The sequence below is a fragment of the Dendropsophus ebraccatus genome, chromosome 9, assembly GCF_027789765.1.
Source record: "Dendropsophus ebraccatus isolate aDenEbr1 chromosome 9, aDenEbr1.pat, whole genome shotgun sequence".
NCBI lineage: Eukaryota > Metazoa > Chordata > Amphibia > Anura > Hylidae > Dendropsophus > Dendropsophus ebraccatus.
Genome location: NC_091462.1, coordinates 67,559,798 through 67,583,447, shown reverse-complemented (window position 1 = coordinate 67,583,447; position 23,650 = coordinate 67,559,798). Strand labels below are relative to the sequence as shown.

At 46.6% G+C, this 23,650-nt stretch overlaps 1 protein-coding gene across 3 annotated transcripts in view; it reads left to right on the top strand.

The window, feature by feature from the left end:
- Positions 1-23,650, top strand: part of STAT1 (signal transducer and activator of transcription 1) — a 997,040-nt gene that overhangs the window by 582,588 nt on the left and 390,802 nt on the right. The gene's annotated exons all lie outside the window — the stretch shown is intronic.

Here is a 23,650-nt window from a genome sequence, read left to right as displayed (position 1 = left end):
GCTCTAAAATTTCCTGGTAGACAGCAGCGTTAAGTTTGGTGTTGATGAAACACATTGAAGCTACACCAGCAGATGACATGGCTCCTCAAACCATCACTGATTTTGAAAACTTCCCACTAGACCTCAAGCAGCTTGGATTGTGTGCCTCTCCACTCTTCCTCCAGACTTTGGGACCTTGATTTCCAAATGAAATGCAAAATTTACTTTCATCTGAAATCAGCACCTTGGACCACTGATCATCAACAGTCCAGTTCTTCTTTTCCTTCGCCCAGATAAGATGCTTCTGGCGTTGTTTATTGTTCAAGAGTGGCTTGACACATGAAATGCAACACTTGTAGCCCATGTCCTGCAGACGTCTGTATGTGGTGGCTTTTGAAGCACTGTCTCCAGCAGCAGTCCACTCTTTGTGAATCTCTCCCAAATTTTTGAATGGCATTTTCGTTACAATCCTGTTAAGACTGTGGTTCTCCCGGTTGCTTTTGCACCTTTTTCTACCACACTTTTTCCTTCCACTTAACTTCCCATTAGTATGCTTTGACACAGCACTCTGAGAACAGCCAGCTTCTTTAGCAATGGACTTTTGTGGCTTACCCTCCTTGTGGAGTGTGTGAATGACTGCCTTCTGGACATCTGTCAAGTCAGAAGTCTCCCCCATGATTGTGTTGCATACTGAACTAGACTAAGGGACCTTTTATAACACTAAGGGTACCTTTACACAGACAGATTTATCTGACAGATTTTGGAAGCCAAAGCCAGGAATGGATTTGAAAAGTGGATAGATCCCAGTCTTTCCTTTATGACCTGATTCCTGTTTATAGTCTGCTCCTGGTTTTGGCTTCAAAGATCTGTCAGATAAATCTGTCTGTGTAAACACACCATTAAAGTCCATTTACACAGAAAGATTATCTGACACATTATCTGCCAAAGATTTGAAGCCAAAGCCAGGAATGGATTTGAAAAGAGGAGAAATCTTAGGCTTTTGTTTATGACCTGATCTCTGTTTATAGTCTATTCCGGGCTTTGGCTTCAAATCTTTGGCAGCTAATCTGTCAGATAATCTTTCTGTGTAAATGGCCCCTTAGGAAGCCACTGCAGGTGTTTTGGGTTAATTATTCTAATTTTCTGAAATACTGACTTGGGTTTTCCTTGGCTGTAATCCATAATCATCAATTTCGACAGAAATAAATACTTCTAAAGTTCACTCAGTATGTAATGACTCCATAGAATATATGAAAAAAAAACTACTTTTTGTTGATATTCTAATTTATTGCAAACCACTGTGTGTATTGGAGTTACACACATATATATATATATATATATATATATGCAGTACATGCAGTAGCAGGCTGGTAGGTAGGCATGCAGGTCTGGTATGGCAGTGTTATTCAGTCGCAGTATGGTGGTATCAGGTCTGCTATGTTGGCATTATCCGGTCACAGTATTGCGCTATTGGTCAGGTCTGGTGTGGCGGTGTTAACCAGTCACAGTATGGTGGTGTTGGTCAGATCTGGTATGGTAATGTTATCCAGTCACAGTAGGGCGGTATTGGTCAGGTCTGCAATGTTGGTGTTATCCAGTCACAGTATGGTGGTATCAGGTCTGGTATTGTAATGTTATCCAGTCACAGTATGGTGGTATCAGGTGTGGTATGGCGGTGTTATCCAATTACAGTATGGTGGTATTGTTCAGATCTACCCGGGGATGGGGCCACCTTATTATTGGTGGGGTGGTTTACACTGTTTGCAAATGGTAACCAAGAACCTCATTATTTTTTGAGAATTTTTTTTTGTAGTTGGGGGCTACTTTTAACTATTTTCATGTCTGTATCTTGCAATTGCGGTGAACTGTTGCATTTTTGTGTTTTTGTGTATTGTTCAGGTCTGGTATGTTGGTGTTATCCAGTCACAGTATGGTGGTATCAGGTCTGGTGTGACAGTGTTATCCAGTCACAGTATGGTGGTATTATGTCTGGTGTGGCGGTCTGGTGTAGTTATCCAGTCACAGTATGGTGGTATAAGGTCTGGTCTGGGGGTTTTATTCAGTCACAGTATTGGTCAGGTCTGGTGTGGTGGTGTTATACAGTCACAGTATGGTGGTATTGGTCACGTCTGGTGTGGCGGTATTATACAGTCACAGTATGGTGGTATCGGGTCTGGTATGGTAATGTTATCCAGTTACAGTGTGTTGGTATCAGGTCTGGTGCTGTTATCCAGTCACAGTATGGTGGTAACAGGTCTAGTATGGTAATGTTATCCAGTCAGTGTCGGACTGGGTTATCTGGGGCCCACCAGAGGAAATGATAGTGGGGGCCCACCAATGAAAAACCAGTGAGAAACAATGTGTCAGTCAGTGTTAGTGCAGGTTCTAAACTGGTGGCCCACCGGAGGATCCAGTCACAGTATGGTGGTGTCAGGTCTGGTATGATAATGTTTTCCAGTCATAGTATGTTGGTATAGTTCAGGTTTGCTACTACATTGGTGTTATCCAGACACAGTATGGTAGTATTGTTTAGATCTGTTATGCAGATAATTTAATATGCAACCTTGTTTATATTTTAAGCAGTTAAAAACCATGGAGAAAAAAAGATTCAGACAATGCATGTGTCCGAAACCATGCGTCAATTTCTTCCCTAGTAGCCAGGGGGGGAGGGGGGGGGCATTGGTAAGTTTGCTATGGGGCCCAGCCATTTCTAGTTATGCCCCTTGTTACTGGGGCAGGGGAGGCAGTTGGGGGGACCGGGGCAGCTGGCAATGACAGGGGGCAGGGGGAGCAGCTCGAGGTGACTGGGGCAGCTGAGGATGACAGTGGCAACAGCTGAAGGTGACTGGGGCAGCGGGGGATGCAGGGGCGAAGGGCTGCTGGGCGGGCAGGGGGAACATGGTCCGACACATACAAGCTATACCCCTCTTCCGCATCAGCTCCGGCACACGACTCTGGAGAGGGAGGAGGTTTCACAAGCGGCAGTGATGACACTGCTGGGGGGTGCGTGGTGGGGTGGAGTCTAGCACCGTGCGCTGTCTGCTCTGCTGGTCCTGGCGGGAGCGCCTGAACACTGATGCTATCATCTGGCTGGGGGGCCCTGCCGCCCGACAGTCAGTGTATCGCATGCGTGGGGTGCTGGTGCCTACCGGAGAATCCGCCGGTGGCCCAGTCCAATGCTGGTCATTGTACTATGTTGAAATGTCCATTACATTCTTAACCTAAATGGCACATACAAATAATTTTGCCTTTTTACTATTAGATCCTAACAACAAATAAAATTTACTCATAGTCAGCTGTACTGACAAATTGCACTGCATTTTTAACATTTTTGGTCTTTAACGGGCCTGTGCCATAAAGCAAAGTGGGTAGAAATCAGATGTGTACCACATACATATATGTAAAGTAATACAAATGTTGTGTAATTAGTAAAGTAACTAATATCACTATACTCTTTTTCCCTCATGGACCTAATCACTTCCAAGTGATTCTTTCCTGTGCACACACCTTTCCACCTTTGGCCTTTCTGTTTCCCTATATTACTTACCTTAGGGAAGCAACCAAATACTTTATATAACTTAACTTTCTTCTAGGTAGGTTAAGATGTCTAGTTTTGCTAAACTGCTTTATCCCTTACAAACCATCACATAGCTTCTAAAAAATACAGCTGTAAATACCATGATTGCTACCTTTTTGAAATTATGAGCCGGGGAAAAAACAAGGATAGCCCTAGCGAAGTTAAAGGGGTACTCCGGCGGGGGGGGGGGGGGGGGGGGCATTTTTTTTCCTGGTACCGGGGATGAGATGGCTGAGGGACGTCCACTCACCTCCCCGGTTCCAGCGGCGGGTCCCGCATCGGGGTGCTCTGGCGCACCGCGGCGCTCTGGATCCCGCCTCCGTCACTGACTGGCTAAGCGGACCTGAGACGTTACGTCTCGGGCCCGGGTCAGACACCAGGTAGCGGCTGGGTACTGGGGACCGGAGCGCCGCAATGCGGGAGCCGCTGGAACTTGGGAGGTGAGTGGACGTCGTTTCCCTCAGCCACCTCATCCCCAGTCCCAGTAAAAAAATGCCCCCCTGCCAGAATAAATGCTTAAAAAGGAGGAGAGAGGATATAATGTTTCCTGCATTTTTCAGCATATCTTAAGTTGAACATAATAGTTTCTATCACACCAATATTGAGTTAGAAAAACACTTAGCAGCCCCATGGAACCTAGTACGGGTTGATTTACACCCTGTCATCCTTTGTTAAGCTTTCACTGGTATTAAGGGATACGATAATAATCTGGGAAAATCCTACACAAATTCTATGAGTTATCTTTTTAATACTCAAAACATCTCCCATTATGATGTAATCCTGAATTTTAATTTTGTGAAGTTTACATAGTATTTTCAAGTATAATATCCTTTTTTTTTTCTTTCTAATGAAATCATTTTTTTTTTACAAATAATTATTAGTGAAATGGCCCTATTGTGACTCTTAAAACGGTTTAATTTTTTCACCCATGGGGCTGTATGGGGTGAGACACAAGGCAGGACAGTAAAGGAGAGTAAGGCAACAACAGGGGGCAGATGACAACACCACGGAAAGCCAGAGGGCCCATCAGGTGACCCCTTCAGTTTGCTGAAATTCCATCCAAAGCAACCAAGTCCTCCATTCTCATTACCTCATTAACTTTCCACTCGCTTCCAATAAAAAGGAATACAGGCCCGGGCTGTAATGACGAGAAATCGCAGGACAGAGTGCTGGTATTTTTTTGTATAGCGACATCTCGCTGTGATGGAGAAGAAATAGGGCCGGCGTGAAGGCTATAGTGACTCCAGTCACTTTTCGAGCAATCTCCTGGACTTCATTCTAAAAGTGAGTGAGCGAGGGGCATGACCAGAATATGTGCATCAACGTGCCTTACGCAGCACGGCATAGCCAACAGGTGGGATCAGCCTCAGGCCAGATCAAGTGCAATTTGACGGGGACCCTGTACCAGCGGGAAAGGCATTTGCAACCTGCTTCCTAAAAATGGGAACTAATGGAGCACTTATGTGCCAAAGTGAGAATGTTGTTCTGCTTGGCCGGGGTCAAGAACAACTGAAAAACGTAGCTAAAAACGGCGGGTCGCGGTCAGGTGGCAACATCAACATAGATCAGGGACAGAGGATGGTGAGGTTGGTCTTCTCCTGCGCAAAGCACCTCAAAGTATGTTTTTGAGGATGGAATCTGAGCAGGTGGAGGTAAGGAACAGAGGTAATGAGCCAACTGATTAGCTTGCCAAATCTCCAGGGGCATCGGGTCAGTCCGAGCTCTAAGATCAGAAACAGGGAGCCATGCAGCGTTGTCAATAAAATCAGAGGCCTTACCCTTCTCACCCCTATTACCCCCTTAAGGACAGAGCCTGAAATGGCCTTAAAGGGGTATTCCAGGGAAAATCAATAATTTAGCAAAGGAAAGGGTTAACCAAGGTTAACACTTTCCTAATATACTAACCTGTTGTTTTTTGGCCCCCCAAGGAGATCTCCGGTCCGGTCACGTGATCTTGCAGCTTGTGGCTCGGATCCTCTTCCCCTTCCGGTTCGGTGACGTCACCCAGCCGGCGTAGCTCTCCGTCTCATTAGCAGCAGAGCACTGAACCCTGACTGGCTTGGTAGCGTGCAGCCAATCAGGGTTCAGTGCTCTGCATCCCCACACGCTTCAGAGTGGGGGTCCCCTGAGGCTGCAGTAAATTATCAGGGGTCGTCGGGCTCAGTGCCGGTCACCAGTTACATGGGCCGGCACTGCACTACAGCAGGTGAATGCGGGGTCTGGCGTCAATCATCACTCCACAGAGATCCCCCCCCCCCACCTTGTCAGCGATGCCGACCGAGTCCCGGGAGGGGATGCGGCGGGCAGCATTACTTCATTCATAGCTACCAGACACCCGGCTGCCCGCCGCATCCCTTCCCCCCAGGGACTCAGGGTCGGCATCGGTGGGGAAGTAATGTGTATCGGCTGCTGATCCCCCCTGGCCCCCCTCCCTGTGTCGCTGTCAGAGAGCACTCACCCCCACCCCCGGAGCGGAGCGTGCTGCAGGCCCCGATCTCGGCACTGGTCTCAGGCACCTGTACTCAGCTGACAGGCGCTGTGTACGGAGCAAGACAGAAATCTCTCCTGCCTCACTCACACAGAGCCTGTCAGCTGAGTACAGGTGCCTGAGACCAGTGCCGAGATCGGGGCCTGCAGCACGCTCCGCTCCGGGGGTGGGGGTGAGTGCTCTCTGACAGGGACACAGGGAGGAGGGGGAAGTCCTGCAAAGTAATATGTATTTGCTGCTGATCCCCCCCCCCCCCCCCCCCCCCCTCATTGTGTCCCTGTCAGAGATCGCTCACCCCCGGAGCGTGCTGCTGGCCCCGATCTCGGCACTGGTCTCAGGCACCTGTACTCAGCTGACAGGCTCTGTGTGAGTGAGGCAGGAGAGATTTCTGTCTTGCCCCGCACACAGCGCCTGTCAGCTGAGTACAGGTGCCTGAGACCAGTGCCGAGATCGGGGCCAGCAGCACGCTCCGGGGGGTGAGCGATCTCTGACAGGGACACAGGGAGGGAGGGGAGGAGGGGGGGCCCGATGGGGATCAGCAGACGATACACATTACTTCCCCACCGATGCCGACCCTGAGTCCCTGGGGGGAGGGGATGCGGCGGGCAGCCGGGTGTCTGGTAGCTATGAATGAAGTAATGCCGCCCGCCGCATCCCCTCCCGGGACTCGGTCGGCATCGCTGACAAGGTGTGGGGGGGGGGGATCTCTGCGGAGTGATGATTGACGCCAGACCCCGCATTCACCTGCTGTAGTGCAGTGCCGGCCCATGTAACTGGTGACCGGCACTGAGCCCGACGACCCCTGATAATTTACTGCAGCCTCAGGGGACCCCCACTCTGAAGCATGTGGGGATGCAGAGCACTGAACCCTGATTGGCTGCACGCTACCAAGCCAGTCAGGGTTCAGTGCTCTGCTGCTAATGAGACGGAGAGCGACGCCGGCTGGGTGACGTCACCGAACCGGAAGGAGAAGAGGATCCGAGCCACAAGCTGCAAGATCACGTGACCGGACCGGAGATCTCCTTGGGGGGCCAAAAAACAACAGGTAAGTATATTAGGAAAGGGTTAACCTTGGTTAACCCTTTCCTTTGCTAAATTATTGATTTTCCCTGGAATACCCCTTTAAGGACAGAGACAAATTTTATGAATATGACCAGTGTCACTTTATTCATTAATAACTTCGGGATGCTTTTACCTATCCGGCTGATTCTGAGTTTGTTTTCTCGTGACATATTGTACTTTACATTTCTGGTAAAATGGAGTCGATACTCATAACGAATCTTTATGAAAAACACCAAAATAACGTGAAAAATTGTGAAAAAATGCATTTTTCCAACTTTGAAACCTTTCTGCTTATACAGAAAATGGTTATGCCACATAAATTATATATTAACCCCTTAGCGACCCATGACGTATCTGATACATCATGGTGCCGCAGGGGGTGTTCAGAGCGGGGTCCCGCCGGGACCCCGCTCTGAGCGGTGCTGATCCCGGCTGACACGTGCAGCCGGGCAGTGCCTCTGTTAGCCGGCGCGGGTCCCGTTGCCGCGCCGGCTAATAAAGCACTTCAATGCAGCTGTCAAACCTGACAGCTGCATTGAAGTGCTTTATGCACACTATCCCTGGTGTCTAGTGGGTCGGATCTCCCCCCCCGCGATGCGATCACGGGGGGGAGATCCGTTCTTCTGCCCGTGCCGGGCCTCAGCGTCGGAATGACGCTGATCCCTGCTCGGCAATAGATTGCTATGGCCTGCAGCAGGCCTTAGCAATCTATGACCAATCTAATCGATCTTTGCTGTGTATATACACAGCATTGATCTCTATGAGAGATCAGTGCTATGTATATACAAGCCCCCCAGGGGGGCTTCTAGTCCATGTAAAAAAAAAGTAAAAAAGTGTTTTTATTAATAAAAAAATCCCCTCCCCTAATAAAAGTCCAAATCACCCCCCTTTTCCCATTTTATAAATATAAATTAATAAATAAACAAATAAATAAACATATTTAGTATCGCCACACACGTAATCGCCCGAACTATTAATTAATCACATTCCTGATCTCGCACGGTAAACGGCGTCAGCGCAAAAAAATGCAAAATTGCGCATTTTTGGTTGCATCAAATCCAGAAAAAATGTAATAAAAAGTGATCAAAAAGTCGTATATGCGCAATCAAGGTACCGATAGAAAGAAGACATCATGGCGCAAAAAATGACACCTGACACAGCCCCATAGACCAAAGGATAAAAGCGCTATAAGCCTGGGAATGGAGCGGTTTTAAGGAACGTGTATTTGTTAACAATGTTTTGATTTTTTTAAAAGCCATCAGATACAATAAAAGTTATACATGTTATATATCGTTGTAATCGTAACGACTTGAGGAACATGCTTAACAAGTCAGTTTTACCATAGGGCGAACGGCGTAAATGCAAAACTCCCCGAAATCAAAACAAATTCGTTTTTGTTTTCAATTTGACAGCGCAAATTATTTTTTTCCGGTTTCGCAGCATATTTTATGGAAAAATAATGCCTGTCATTGCAAAGTACAATTGGTTTCGCAAAAAATAAGCACTCATATAAGTCTCTCGGTGAAAAAATGCAAGCGCTATGGACTTTTAAACATAAAATGGAAAAAGCAAAAGCGCAAAAACGAAAATTGGCTTTGACCTTAAGGGGTTAAATAGCATTAGCAACATGTCTACTTTATGTTGGTGCCATTTATTAAACTATATTTAATTTTTTTTTAGACAATAGGAAGCTGAAAACATTAGCAGCAATTTTCCAAATTTTCTGTAAAATTTCAAAATCAGATATTTTTAGGGACCTGTTCAGCTTCAAAGTGTATTTGAGGGGCCTGTATGTTAGAAAGCCTCACAAAGCACCCCATTTCAGAAACTACACCCCCCAAACTCTGCAAATGCACATCCAGAAAGTTTTTTAACCCTTTAGGGGAGTCACAGAAATAAAAGTGAAGTGTGTAAGAAATTTGAAAATTTTTATTTTCTGTGCAGAGATTTTATTGTAATCCAATATCTTTCATAATGATAAACCTATTACCAGAGAAATGCACCCAAATATTTATTGCCCCGTTTCTGCAGTTTATAGAAAAACCCCATATGTGGCCCTATTGTGCTATTTGACGCAACCACAAGCCTCAGATATAAGGGAGCACCTAGTGAATTTCAATGCCTCCGTTATATTTGGTCATTTTTGACCATACCACTTCAGGTTGGCAGAGGCTCTGGGGTGCCAAAACCTAAAAAAAAAAAAAACTAAAGTGACACCATTTAGAAAACTGCACCCCTCAAGGAATGTAACAAGGGGTGCGGTGAGCATTTGGACCCCACAGGTGCTTCGCAGATTTTCAGAACAATGTGGTGTAAAAAAGGAAAATTTCTATTTTTTACACTAAAATGTTGTTCTAGCCTTCATTTTTCATTTTTACAAGGGGATAAAAGAAAAAAAAAAAAACACCAAACATGTAGCGCCGTTTCTCCCGAGTACAGAAATACCCCACATGTGGACATAAAGTGCCAAGCGGGCGCAGGACGGGCCTCCAAAGGGAAGGAGCGCCAATTGGCCTTTGCAAGCTGCATTTTACTGGAATGGATTTCAAGGGTCATGTCGCATTTACAGAGCCCTCGTGCTACCAAAACACTGGAAACCCCCCACAATTGACCCCATTCTGGAAAGTACACCCCTCAAGGAATCTAACAAGGGGTTCAGTGAGCATATGGACCCCACTGGTGACAGGCACAAATGTGGAACAATGTGACGTGAAAGGGAAAAATTTCATTTTTTCACTTTCACGGCACAAATGTGGCCGTCATCAAGGGGTCCATATCCTCACTGCACCCCTTGTTAGATTCCTTAAGGGGTGTAGTTTTGCACATCCAGCCTGCAAAATCCAAATGGCGCTCTTTCCCTTCGGAGGCTTGCCCTGCGCCCACATGACGCTTTATGTCCACATGTGGGGTATTTACAAACTCAGGGGGAATTGCTCTACACATTTTGTGTGTTTTTTTCTCTTTTAACCCCTTGTAAAAATGAAAAATTTAAGGCTAAACCAACATTATAGTGTAAAAAATGTAATATTTCATTTTCACTCCATATTGTTCCACATTTGTGCCCGTCACCAGTGGGGTCCATATGCTCACTACACCCCTTGTTACATTCCCTGAGGGGTGTAGTTTCCATAATGGGGTCACTTGTGGGGGGGTTCAACTGTCTTGGCAACACAGGGGCCTTTTAAATGCAACATAGCCCCTCGAAATCCATTCCAGCCAAATCCAGCCTCAAAAAGCCAAATGGCGCTACTTCCCTTTGGAGGCTTACCCTGCACCCGCATGGCGCTTTATGTCCACATGTGGGGTATTTCTGTACTCAGGGGAAATTGCTCTACACATTTAATGTTTTTTTTTTTATCTTTTAACCCCTTGTGAAAATGAAAAAATCAAGACAAGATCAATGATTTAGTGTAAAAATTAAACATTTTTTACACTAAATGCTGGTCTAGCCTTGATTTTTTCCTTTTCCACAAGGGGTTAAAATAGAAAGTGAACACAAAACGTGTAGGGTAATTTCCCCTGAGTACGAAAATACCCCACATGTGGATATAATGTGCCATATGCCCAGAGGGCAAGCCACCAAAGGGACAGAGCGCCATTTAGAGGCTGGAATGGAGGATGGAGGCCATGTCGCAATTAAAAAGCTCCTGTGCTGCCAGGACAGTAGAAACCCCACACAAGTGACCCCATTATGGAAACTACACCCCATAAGGAATCCAACAAGGGGGTACAGTGAGCATATGGACCCCAATGGTGACGGGCACATAAGTGGAACATGTGCCATGGAAATAAAAAATACATTTTTTTTCATTTTCACGGCCCAAATGTGGCCGTCACCAGGGGGCCATATCCCCACTGCCCCTCTCGTTAGATTCCTTATGGGGTGTAGTTTCAAGAATGGGGTCACTTGTGGGGTGGTTTCTACTGTCCTGGCCGCACAGAGGCTTTGTAATTGCATCATGGTATCCTCTAATGGGAATGGCGGCCATACCTATTTAGCTGGGGAAAAAAGACAATTATTAATTTATTTGGGGGTATTAGGCCAATTATTAGTTTATAAGGTTGAAAATGACAGGTGTCCATCAAATTCAACCTGTGTTGATCCAGAGGAAGGCAAAAACCCCTCGTGAGGCAGACGACAGTAGCCTCATCACAGGGGAAAAATTCCTTCCTGACTCCATAATGGCAATTAGAATAGTCCCTGGATCAACGTGACCCCTGAAATAGGAATAAGGGACAGAATTTAGATAATGTAGAACTCCGATGACGTGTGGTGCGCCTTGAAGCGATCCAGTATGCAGAGGCCGGGGGATCAGGACAGGTGTCACACTGGAAAATGGTGTCCTTCCTGATCCTCCTGTTACGCCACACTCTGCACTTCTTCTGGGGTCTCCCTTTCTCCAGTGTGGGGGACGTCACCTGGAAAATGTTGCCCTGGTGCGATACGGGGTCCTTCATATCCAGAAGCGCTGGGTTCGCTCCATGGCTGCTAAATATTAGGGCTTTATTACTGCTTCTGATATTTTCGTATCGTGCCGCAAGCTACAGTAGCTCGGGCAGCGAGGGACCAGAAGAGGGGGTACTGGTATAAAAGTTATCCCCGTACAGGTGGTAACCTTTATCCAGCAGTGGGAAGATCAGTTCCCGAACGATCTCCCCACTAACTCGGAGGATGGGGGGGGGGGGCATCTGGGGGCTGGATTTGGGTGTCCCTTCCTTCATACACTCTAAGGGTACGTGCACACTGCGGAATGGCGAAGGATAACCCTTTGTGCATTCCGCAGTTGGCACCCGCCGGCGGACTGATGGTGGCGCGCGTCTCCGCTCATGTCACACTCCATTATATGCACGGGCGGATTCTGCCCTCTGTCCAAAGAATGAACGTGTTCATTGTTTGGGCGGACGACGGAATCTGCCCGTGCATAGAATGGAGTCTTTAACACGGGTGGAGACGCGTGCCTCCATCAGTCCACCGGCGGGTGCCATCTGCGGAATGCACAAAGGGTTATCCTTCGCCATTCCGCAGTGTGCACGTACCCTGGATCTGTAAGTGTACCCTGAGGTACGCTCAAAGAGTTTGTAGAATTTCACACCATAACGTGATCTCTTATTGGGACGGTACTGACGGAAAAGACGTGTCTGGGGGGCAGCGTACGCTACGCTACACCCAGACACGTCACTGGATGATGAGGATGAATGGAGGAAAGAAGGATCCCCCCCATTCATCCTCACTGGCTGTTTCAGTGTCTGAGGCAATAATAACGTATGCGTCTGACGCCGAAAACACCCTGGGGGCCATCTTTATATGGGGATTAGTATATGGGGTATGTAAATGGGTAGTGGTGTAGTGTAGTGTAAAACTTTATTCCATGTAGTGTGGTGTAGTGTAGTGTTTTTTACTTTTTACTTTTTTTTTTACAGTAAGAAAAAATATCCCTACGCCAAGAAAGGAGCTGCTGATAAATGCCGCACTTATGTGCGACATTTATCAGCAGACAGTGGCGGAGATAGGGGGGAAAAACGCCCCTACGCCAAAAAGGAGGAGTTGCTGATCAGCGGTGCACTTACGCGCGATGCTGATCAGCACTCAGCGGCGTTAGGGCGCAAAAAAAAGAAAAAAAAAATGGGGGAAAAAAAAAAAAAATCTTTTTAACCTAAAGCAACTGATCAGTGAATGATATTCACTGATCAGCCGCTAGGGGGCAGTAGAGTGACGCTGCCGGAGATTGCCGAGACCCGCCGAAGCCGAGGACCCAAGCGTTTCCGAAGATTTCCGACGCTGGACGACCGTACCCGGAAGTGAAGCGAAGAGGACGGCGCGGACTGCAGATCTTCGCTCCGGACGCCCAGATCAGGTGAGTATGGTACACCTGCACCACACACACCTGTTCTGCACCCCTCAGCTACCTAGCTGAGGGGTGCAGAGTCCGACAAAACAGTTTTTTTTACAGTTTGATCGCCATGATCGGCCGGCCGGTACTGGCCGGCCTATCACGGCGATCGTGGGGGTGGCATCGGCGCCATCTTTCCCCAGTACACTAATGGCGATTGGTGCTATCTTGGACAGCACCAATCGCCATTGCTTTCCGGCTCACCGATGACCCGGAAAGCTGTTTTTAGCTGCTATATGCTGATCTGTATTGATCAGCATATAGCAGCGATCGTCGGCTTGGAAGGGGTTAATCACCCCCCGTGCCGACGAGCAGAGATGGCCTGCTATACATTATAGCACAGCATTATGAACACACAGCGATCCGGGAAACATCGGGCGTAAGTATACGCCCGTTTGCGTTGAAGCCCACCCTGCGGGGGCGTATACTTGCGCCCAATGTCGTTAAGGGATTACAGGTATTTGGCAATCCAGGCATCATGGGGGAGAGGAGTGGGAGGAAGGGGGACCGAACTTCAGCTTCATTACAGGCTAGGACAATGGGTCCAATAGATGATGAGTTCTGAGGTCTCCTAAAAGGCGACTCAGCAGCCAGGGAAGGCAGGCATTGGAAAGTGTAAAGGAGATTAGGCAGAAGGAGACATTTTCAAAATGGAGTACCTGCCAAACCATGCAAAAGGTACCTTTGCCTCATGTCAGGACTGAATGTAAGCAAGTATAAGGGGAAAGTTCAACTGGAAAAGATCTCTTAGTTTAGATGGCAAGTAAATGCTCAAGTACTTAAAGAGGAACTCCAGGTAGAGGTTAAATAAAATGAAACTTCTGCAGAAGCATAAAGCATTACTGACGTGTCTATCCCAGTTTGGAAACTACAAAAAATCCATTTGTTTGGGTTTTTTTTGCTCTGTATTGTGTTTCTGTCCTTCCTGGTTTAGCATTTCCCAGAATGCAATGCTTTCCCTCAGCTGACCATCACAGCCCCCACCCATTACAATCAATAAAATTAGTGCAGCAGCTGCTTCTGGCTGGTCTGAGATGGTGAATCTCTCAGGGGATTGGGTTATCCAGCCAAGCCTCCTGTGACATCACACCCTGCCCCCCCTGTCTTTATCATCAGTAAACACACACAATGTGAGACAGAGGCATGTAACGTTTGTCTCCTAAGGTGGGAGAGCAGAGGGAGCAGGAGACAATGTGGATTGGCACAGGGGCCATTTTTTTTTTCACTTCCTGGATTTCTATCAGCTACCAGTGTAGCAGAACCATACAGATATGGTAATACATTGTATAGACACATCTATATAACTTTAATGTACTTTTATTAGAAAACAAGTTTTTCTTATCTGAAGTCCCCCTTTAATATACAGGAGTCAGACTTCCTATCAAATAGTTCGCTAGGCCTCTACATCATGAAAAATATCCGGTTATTTTTAAGGCAATAGTGATAAATTGAAGACGCAACAAAGGCGTCTATCAGGCGCCAGAACAACAGAGAACAACAAACATGCTCGTGCTGACGGCTATGGAGGAGAATCAGAAAAAGTCAGGAAAGAGTAAAAGTAGTAGGAAAAGAGAAATTAAAAGAAAAGGAGAAAAACAGAAAGTAGACCCATGAGGGCTACTGTATCAGAGTTAGAGTAGACTTCCGGGGAATAAAACATCAGGTTGGGGGGCTCACGTCTACACAGCCAACCAGCGAGCAAACGGGGACCATCTTTGTAAGAGGTCCAAGGTAGCCAGAGTCGGTCCACCTCAGTTCCATGAGCATGTTTCTCTGACGTCAGGGTCTCCATGTGATAAAGAAAATCCATCTCGGCTTCCCATTCAGAAATGGGGGGTGGAGAGGTCGATTTCAATATCTGGGTATGACCCAGGGGCGTAGCTAAAAAACGATGGGCCCTGGTCCAAATGTTAGCTTGGGCCCCCCCATCCCACCCGATTAGGCACAGTTAGAGCCTCTCCCACTGATTTAATGGGATGTCTTTTGCGCCTTCATTCTCCGCTTAAATAATTCTTTGAGAGGAGAGTGGACGCGCATGAGAAATCCGATTGAATCAGTGGGACAGGCAGAATTTCAAGCGGCATCTTCGGCGCAGATGCAGCTTGAAATGCCGCTTCTTCTGCTCTCTGTGAACGGGCCCTTAAAGCATGAAACCCACTATATAAAGACCAATAATACTATACAAGGGACAAACCCAATCACCGAATTCTGAGCACATATTACCATTGTTTAATTATTTCATACCACCATAGCATAAATCACACACATGCATGGCTGCTATGCTTGGCTTTTTCCATCGGACAAGTTCGCCCTATGTATGATAAAGCTGACGATACGCCGTGTCATATATGTACAGACACACATATACATTCAGGCTCATACAGTATATATGTGTGATTGTGTGTGTATGTATATACATGCATACACACACGCACAGGCACATACTGTATATACCCAGGCACATATATCCATAGGGTCTCATACAGTCACATATACACACATGGTCAGGCACACATATACAGGCACAGGCACATACTGTATATACCCAGGCACATATATCCATAGGGTCTCATTCAGTCACATATACACACATGGTCAGGCACACATATACAGACACACACACACACACGATGTACACATAAGCACATACATTCAGTGACACACACACATACCGTCAGGCACATACATACATAGAGACACAGACAGAAACATATATACTGATACAAACACATGCTGTACATAAAGGTACATACATACATTCCCCTAAAGACATGCAGACATGAAAATGCATAGAGAGACACATACAATTACATGTACACAGGTACATATAGTCAAGCACATATATACCCATACAGAGACACACACATACCTGCTGTACACACAGGCACACACATACATGTACACATACAGGGACACATATATACCCATACAGAGACACACACATACCTGTTGTACACACAGGCACACACATACATGTACACATACAGGGACACATATATACCCATACAGGAACACATATATACATACCCACACTGCTGTAAAATGAGGTACTTACATAGACCTCCTCTCCCCTCCTGTATGTTGCCGGGCAGTGTGTGGGCGGAGCTTCTTCCTGCAGGGGACCGGACTGCCCAGTAACCCCCTGTGTGCTGTATCCTCCTCTCCTCACTGATCCTCCTGGGACTGGCAGCCACAGTAAGGCCATGTGCAGCAGATCTCCTTCCTCCTCCTCCTACTCCAGTATGTAATGGGGTCGGGCCGACAGCAATCGCTGCTGCACAGAGTCAGTGCATTGTTTTGCCATCTAGGACAGCAGCTGCTTTCAGTCTGGCTGAGGCCTCCAACATCTGCTTAGGGCCTGGGAGGGAGGGTGTCTGCTGCGCTGCCTGAAAATAGTAGTAGTAGTGGTGGTGGTGGGAGAGAGGGAGGGGTCAGCGGGCCCCCCTAGCTACGGGCCCAGTCGCCATGGCGAACAAAGTGACCCCTATAGCTATGCCACTGGTATGACCGTACAAGCCGCCGTGAGAAAAGGACGAAGCAATTCCTTCCTGACGACAGAGGAAGGGCCCAGAATCAAGGATAACAAAGCTAGGCATAGGTGTGACAGTCTTCCCTGTCACTTGAGTGTAGATGTCAAAGATGGCGTCCCAAAACGGTGTCAACACTGGACAGTTCCACCAGATCATCGTCATCTAAGAGAATGCGATATAGTTGGGATAGCGCTCGTGTTGGGGGGGGGGGGGGGGGGGGACTCCAAAAGGAGCGATTCTAGCTCTGTAGGCGATATGGCGGAGATACCTTGTGGAAAGCTGTCAACCAGAAAGGCTTTCAGCTGGCCATATTCCAGCCATGATAAGGTCTTTTCTGGGCAGGCTTCTTGTAGCTTAATCAACGAAGCAAGGGTTGTTCCCACACCAAGGACCTGGCACTTGCTAACCCCCTCGGACCGAGCCACCCCCAAAAATTCTCTGTCCCATGTGCCGGCTGGAACGCTGGATTATCAATTAGAGGACTCATGATCCCAACCAGATGTGAAACGGTGAGAAAGAGTAGTAATCTATCCCACAGTCGCAGAAAACATCTGTTTAGATAGGTAAAAGTATCCAGCCGAGGGCGGTGGACTGGAAAAATCCATGGTTAGAGTGGAAGAAAATCTAGGTTCCAGTGACCACCAGTGTCTATGGTTTGACGTACAAACTGACTACGTCCAATCCCATACTACAACAAGAGTATTGGATTTTAGGAAGACAGATTTTAATAAAATGGGGGAGTATTTAGATAAAGAATTAAGAGGGTGGGATAAAACATCGGGGGCGAGCACTCAGTGGGCAGAATTAAAAAATGTCATATTAAAGGCAACTAGACTATATGTACGAGAAGTTAGCAAAAGTAAAAGGAAGAAGAATCCATTATGGTTTACTAGAGAGGTTAAGGCCATTGTAAAAGGAAAAAAGGCAGCGTATAGGAAGTATAAGGAGACTGGGAATGAAGCTGACAGAGAGACGTACAAAAGTATACAGAAGGAGGCAAAGCAGATTATAAATGCTACTAAAGCCTCAAAAGAAGAGGAAATGGCAAAATCTGTTACTGCGGGGAATAAAACCTTCTTCAGATATATAAGTGACAGGAAGAAGAAGAAGAATGGCTGCAGCATTACTAAAATAAGTAATGGGGAGAATACGTTTATTGATGGAAATAAGGCGGTCGCTGACTATTTAAATAGTTACTTCTGCTCAGTGTTTTCAGAAGGTGGCCTTCACAATCACAGGATGGTTGGACACAACATTGCCTCCAGCTATATGGGTTCGGCTCCAGTATTTTCAGAGGCTGAAGTTGCAGAGGAACTTGCCCGTTTAAAGCTGAATAAGGCGATGGGTCCAGATGGGATCCATCCCAGGGTTCTTAAAGAACTCAGATCTGTGATTGCTGCCCCCCTGACAGATCTGTATAACCAATCCCTGCTAACAGGAGATGTCCCCGATGATTGGAGAACAGCCAATGTTATACCAATCCACAAGAAGGGGAATAGAGAAGAGCCCAGTAACTACAGGCCAGTGAGCCTGACATCTGTAGTAGTGAAAATGATGGAAACTCTTCTAAAAAAGAAGATAATGGATCACCTAAGAATCAACAATTTGATGGATCCAAACCAGCATGGCTTTACTGAGGGCCGATCATGTCAGACTAATCTCATTGATTTCTTTGATTATGCAACAAAAGTGCTGGATTAAGGTGGTGCTGTGGATATCGCCTATCTGGACTTCAGCAAAGCTTTTGATACAGTTCCCCATAAAGATCTGATAGAGAAGTTGGAGAAAATTGGACTAAATCCCTGGATAGTTCAGTGGATTTGTGGTTGGCTGAAGGAGAGATATCAGAGGGTTGTTGTTAATGGTGTATATTCTGAGCAGAGACTGGTTACAAGTGGTGTGCCACAAGGGTCTGTTCTGGGTCCTATTCTTTTTAATATGTTTGTAAGTGACATAGGAGAAGGGTTGATAGGTAAAGTTGTCTGTTTGCTGACCGACACAAAAGTGTGCAATAGGGTGGATATTCCTGGAGGTGTCAGTAATATGGAAAATGATTTAGCTTTGCTAGATACGTGGTCCAAACAGTGGAAATTGAAGTTCAACGTTTCCAAATGTAAAATAATGCACTTGGGGAGGAGGAATCCTCTATCCGAGTATCACATCGGCAGTACTGTGTTGGAAAAGACTTCAGAAGAGAAGGATTTAGGGGTAATGATTTCTGAAAGCCTTAAAATGAGTCACCAGTGCAACCAGGCGGTGGGGAAAGCAAATCGTATGCTGGGGTGTATAGCTAGAGGTATAACCAGTAGGAAGAGGGAGATTGTGATCCCGCTGTATAGAGCTCTGGTGAGGCCACATCTGGAATACTGTGTCCAGTTCTGGAGACCTCACCTAGAAAAAGACATTGATAAAATAGAACGGGTCCAAAGACGAGCTACAAAAATGGTGGAGGGTGTGAGGCATAAACCATATCAGGAAAGACTTAAGGATTTGAATCTGTATAGTCTGGAGGAAAGACGGGAAAGGGGGGACATGATTGAAACCTTTAAGTATGTTAAGGGACTAAATAAGGTTCAAGAGGGGAGTGTTTTTAGTAAAAAACTGAGCTCAAGAACAAGAGGACACAGTGAGAGGTTAGTTGGGGGAAAGATCAGAAGCAATGTAAGAAAATATTATTTTACTGAAAGAGTAGTAGATACCTGGAACAAACTTCCAGCAGAGGTGGTTGGTAAATCTACAATAACAGAATTTAAACACGCCTGGGATAGACATATATCTATCCTAAGATAATAAGGAAGAAAATACTAAAAGGGCGGACTAGATGGACCCAGTGGTCTTTTTCTGCCGACAATCTTCTATGTTTCTATGGTAAAGATTTCAAGGCAATAGGCGACAATTAGCGCACGATCGTAAACCACTGCTTGCTGGCAGCATTGTGGAACCAGTCCACCACTCTCAGCAGAACAGAAGCTTTATGATATAGGGAAAAGTCCCGCAACCCAGCGCCTCCAGCAAGCCTGTTCTGAGTGAGTGTCTTGTATTTGATGCTCGGCCAAATGGGACCCCACACAAATTTCCTCAACACATCCTTCAAATGTTTAAAGAAGGCAACAGGGAAGGATATGGGGACCGCCTAAAAAAGGTATAAGAACCTCGGTAAGATGTCCATCCTGATGACATTGATCCTTCCAAACCAGGAGATCCGTGACTTATCGTATGAGGAGAGGTCTGATTTAGTGCGGGCCAGTAAGGGAAGGAGGTTTAGCGTAACCAGGGTGGACAGGTCCGTTGGTACCCAGACACCTAGGTACAGTGCGCTTTAGTGATTGAATACATTTATGGAATACTTTGGGGAGCAAGTGTCCTTGCTCCCCAAAGTATTCCAAAAATGTATTGAAACAGTACATTTGGAGGGCACCGAGCAGGGAGGGGGAGAGGTGCTTGTGCATCTACTTCCCTGCTCGGTGCCGCTGCCACATATACACAGTACTACTCCTCCCATCATCTGTTCATAGTATGAGCAGATGATGGGGGAGTAGTACCAGGGCCATCTCCATCACCAGTAAGCCTGCCGAACCACCACCCCCTCCCCCCGCCGCCACCGCACTGAACTACTACTCCCAGCTGGGTTATCCCTATCACATGCCTGCCGCTGCTGATCCCTCTGCTCCCCCCTCCTCCTTCTTCCAGGATCCGGGGAAATTTCACACTAACCCATGGCTGACTCCCCGCCTGGCCGCCGCTCTCTGCTCACACATACCGGGTCCCGATGCTTCACGGTGTGAGCAGATGATGGGAGTAGTAGTTCAGTGCATATAGTCCAGTGCAACGGTGGTTCGACGGGCTTAACGGTGATGGAGATGGCCCTGGTACTACTCCCCCATCATCTGCTCATACTATGAGCAGATGATGGGAGGATTAGTACTGTGTATATGTGGCAGCAGCACCGAGCAGGGAGGGAGGGGGGAGGTAGATGCACAGGCACCTCTCTTCCTCCCTGCTCGGTGCCCTCCAAATGTACTGATTGAATACATTTATGGAATACTTGCTATATGGAAGGACACTTGCTACCCAAAGTATTCCATAAATGTATTCAATCAATAAAGCACACTGTACATTCCATTCCATTAGTTTACATAGACATCCATAGAAACAATAAAGTCACATAAGCTTCTACATATAGAGCGCCCCCTGCGGGACAATCCATAGGAATTACACCCTGAGTCGTGATGTCACTGTTTCTGAGAGAATTTGAACACTCCATGATCTACTAAATTAAGGGAAATAGCAGTATATGTGCATTTCCCATGATTAATATACATTAGAAATTTGTGTAACTTTCCATAAGTAATAACATATCAAAAAATAATTTTGGCCAGACTTTAATGGCTGGCTTTTGCCAGCGGAAGGGGAAGGAGCCCTGTAGTTGCGTGACTAAAGTGTCAGGCATGGAAATATTGAGGACCTCTGTTTTAGAATAGTTGGCTTTAAAATTACTAACCCTTCCGAACAAGTCATATTATTTCAGAATGGACGGGAATGAGATCAACGGGTTTGACACATACAATAGCTGATCATCTGCATATAACACCAGTTTATAATGTGAATGGGGCAATTTGATTTCAGATACATCTGGTGAGGACCTCAGGGCCACAGCCAGGTGCTCCATCACAAGGACATAGAGCATTGGTGATAGCGGGCATCCCTCTCGGGTCCCATTAGCAATGGTAAAAGGCGTGGAAAACACCCCATTGACTACTACCCTGGCCATGGGATTGTGATAGAGTGCCACAATTTTGTGGCGGATCTTCACTCCCAATCCGATCTGCTCCAGCGCAGCGTGAAGAAAGGTCCAGTGTACCTGGTTGAAAGCTTTCTCTGCGTCTACTGAGACCAGACAGGCAGGTACAATGGACCTTTGAGCATGGGACATTAATAGGAAGGTTTTGTTCAAATTGTCCCTCGCCTCTCTATGCAGGACAAAGCCCACCTGGTCAGTGTTTATACTACTAGGTAATAAGGGACCTAAACGGTTGGCAATCATTTTATAATATAACTTAAGGTCCACATTTATGAACGAAATACGCCGATAATTAGCACACGGGGATGGGTCCTTTCTGGGCTTGGGGATGACTACTACTGTGGCCATGAGAGACTGGACTGCGAAAGGGCAGGTCTGTGCAATTGCATTAAAGGCTCGGGTCATGAAGGGAGTTAGTTGCGGGGAAAATAACTTGTAAAATTGTGCCGTGAACCCATTGGGTCCCGGACTCTTCCCAGTAGGTGTAGTTTTAATAACTAAGGATAGTTCCCTATCCGTGAATGGGGTCTCTAGCTCTGAAATAGCCTCTGTCGGCAGGGTCGGTAGTGGTGTGGCTTGGATATATTGGTCTACTTTAGCCCGAAAAGCATCTGGGGCTATGTCCGCCAGTGGGCCCTTTAAGTTGTATAGGGCATGGTAAAATTGACGGAATTCGCCCACAATATCTGCGGGCCCATTTGTTAGAAAACCCATAAAAGAACCGCTGGGTCCTTTCTTGAAACCTGGCAAATTTAACACATTTTTGCAACTGGTTTCTTAGGTCTATTAGAGTCGCTAATAACTGTGGGTCTTGCGTCTGTTTTTGAGATGGCTCTGCCTCATGTATTTTGTAGAGGAGTCATGTCATCTTAACTGCATGTTCCTTTTTCAGGCGTGCCCCATGTTGAATCAGCACCCCTTTGAGCCCACACTTGAGTGCCTCCCATTAACTCCAGTTAAGCGCGTACTAAACTACACTCTAAAATGAACCACATGGGTCGTGACTGGAAATGAACAAAAGAATATACAATGTTCCCCAGCACTTCATCCTTACTATACAGGTACTAAAAGTGACACTGTCAACCCATTTTGTCATTTTTACATCAGTAAAAACGTTTAAATGACTAATTTAGCTGTCTCCATACCTTATTTCAGATTATTAATCATGGTGCTTGTTCTTGTGAAAAGTGTACTTTTATCCGCTTGTTACTGCGCCAAAGGGGCGTGGCTTAGTCTCTAATGCGCCATATCGCCCCGCCCCCAACTATGACGTCATCACCACATAGGCCTAGATCTTTAGGCTGGCCCTCCAATGGCTGCTGAGGGGGCGGGCCTATGCAGCAATGACGTCACGGATGGGGGCAGGGCTAAGTGGCGCTTAGCCCGCGAAGCCCCGCCCACATATACCAAGCCACAGATAATAAAAAAACACTTTTTACCAGAACAAGCACCATGACGAATAATATAATATAAAATAAGTAATGAAAGCTGTAACATTTACCCTTTTCACCTGTGGAGAGCAGTCAAAATGCAAAAAGGGGGTGACAGTGTCACTTTAAGTACCAATAGACAAATAAACAGCCAGGCTAAGGAGCCGTATGTAGGCACCAGTGGTGAGAGGGGGAGATCCCTTAAAAGGAGAAAAGACGTGAGTGATAGATGAGGACACTTCGCTGATGACAATCTGTATGCATACAATCTGTTAGGGGCCGCTGGGCGAGGCAGGAAACATGTTACTACAAATGGTGCCGTGCACATTTCTCAGGTTCCTAACGGCAGGTGTGCATGTCACGCTGAAGCAGGCCCCGAGCCATTAAACAGCACACCTTGGGCCGAAGTGGTATAGATCAGTTAAGGCGGAGAACCTGGGAAATGAGGCCTTCTCCATGACCCCTAAATCTTAGACTAGATCCAGACACGCGTAGACCTCCCTCCTCAACACAATAAACCAACAACCCAAAATCAAGAAACAGGGGGAGCGCCATAAACCAAACCACAATGAGACACAGAAAGTCTGATCTGGAAAAGCAGGGGTCAACAGCGATGCAAGTCGATCATCTACATATCCTCGGATCTGGTATGTGGAAGCCACGTTCACATCTTGGCCTGGTGCGGTAGAGAGGGCAGTGATGTGCGTCTACGACGCCTGCGAGTTTGCGTGCGTGGAGCCATTCGAGTCGCTCGGGCATTCCGTGGTTGCTGTATTTGTTGAGTATGTAGATCTAATTGTTGCTGCTGAGACTGCTGTTCAGACTGTAACTGCATGGATGTCTGCTCCAGAGAGTGGACAGTAGAGGTCAGGGCCATTAAATCTGTTTTCAG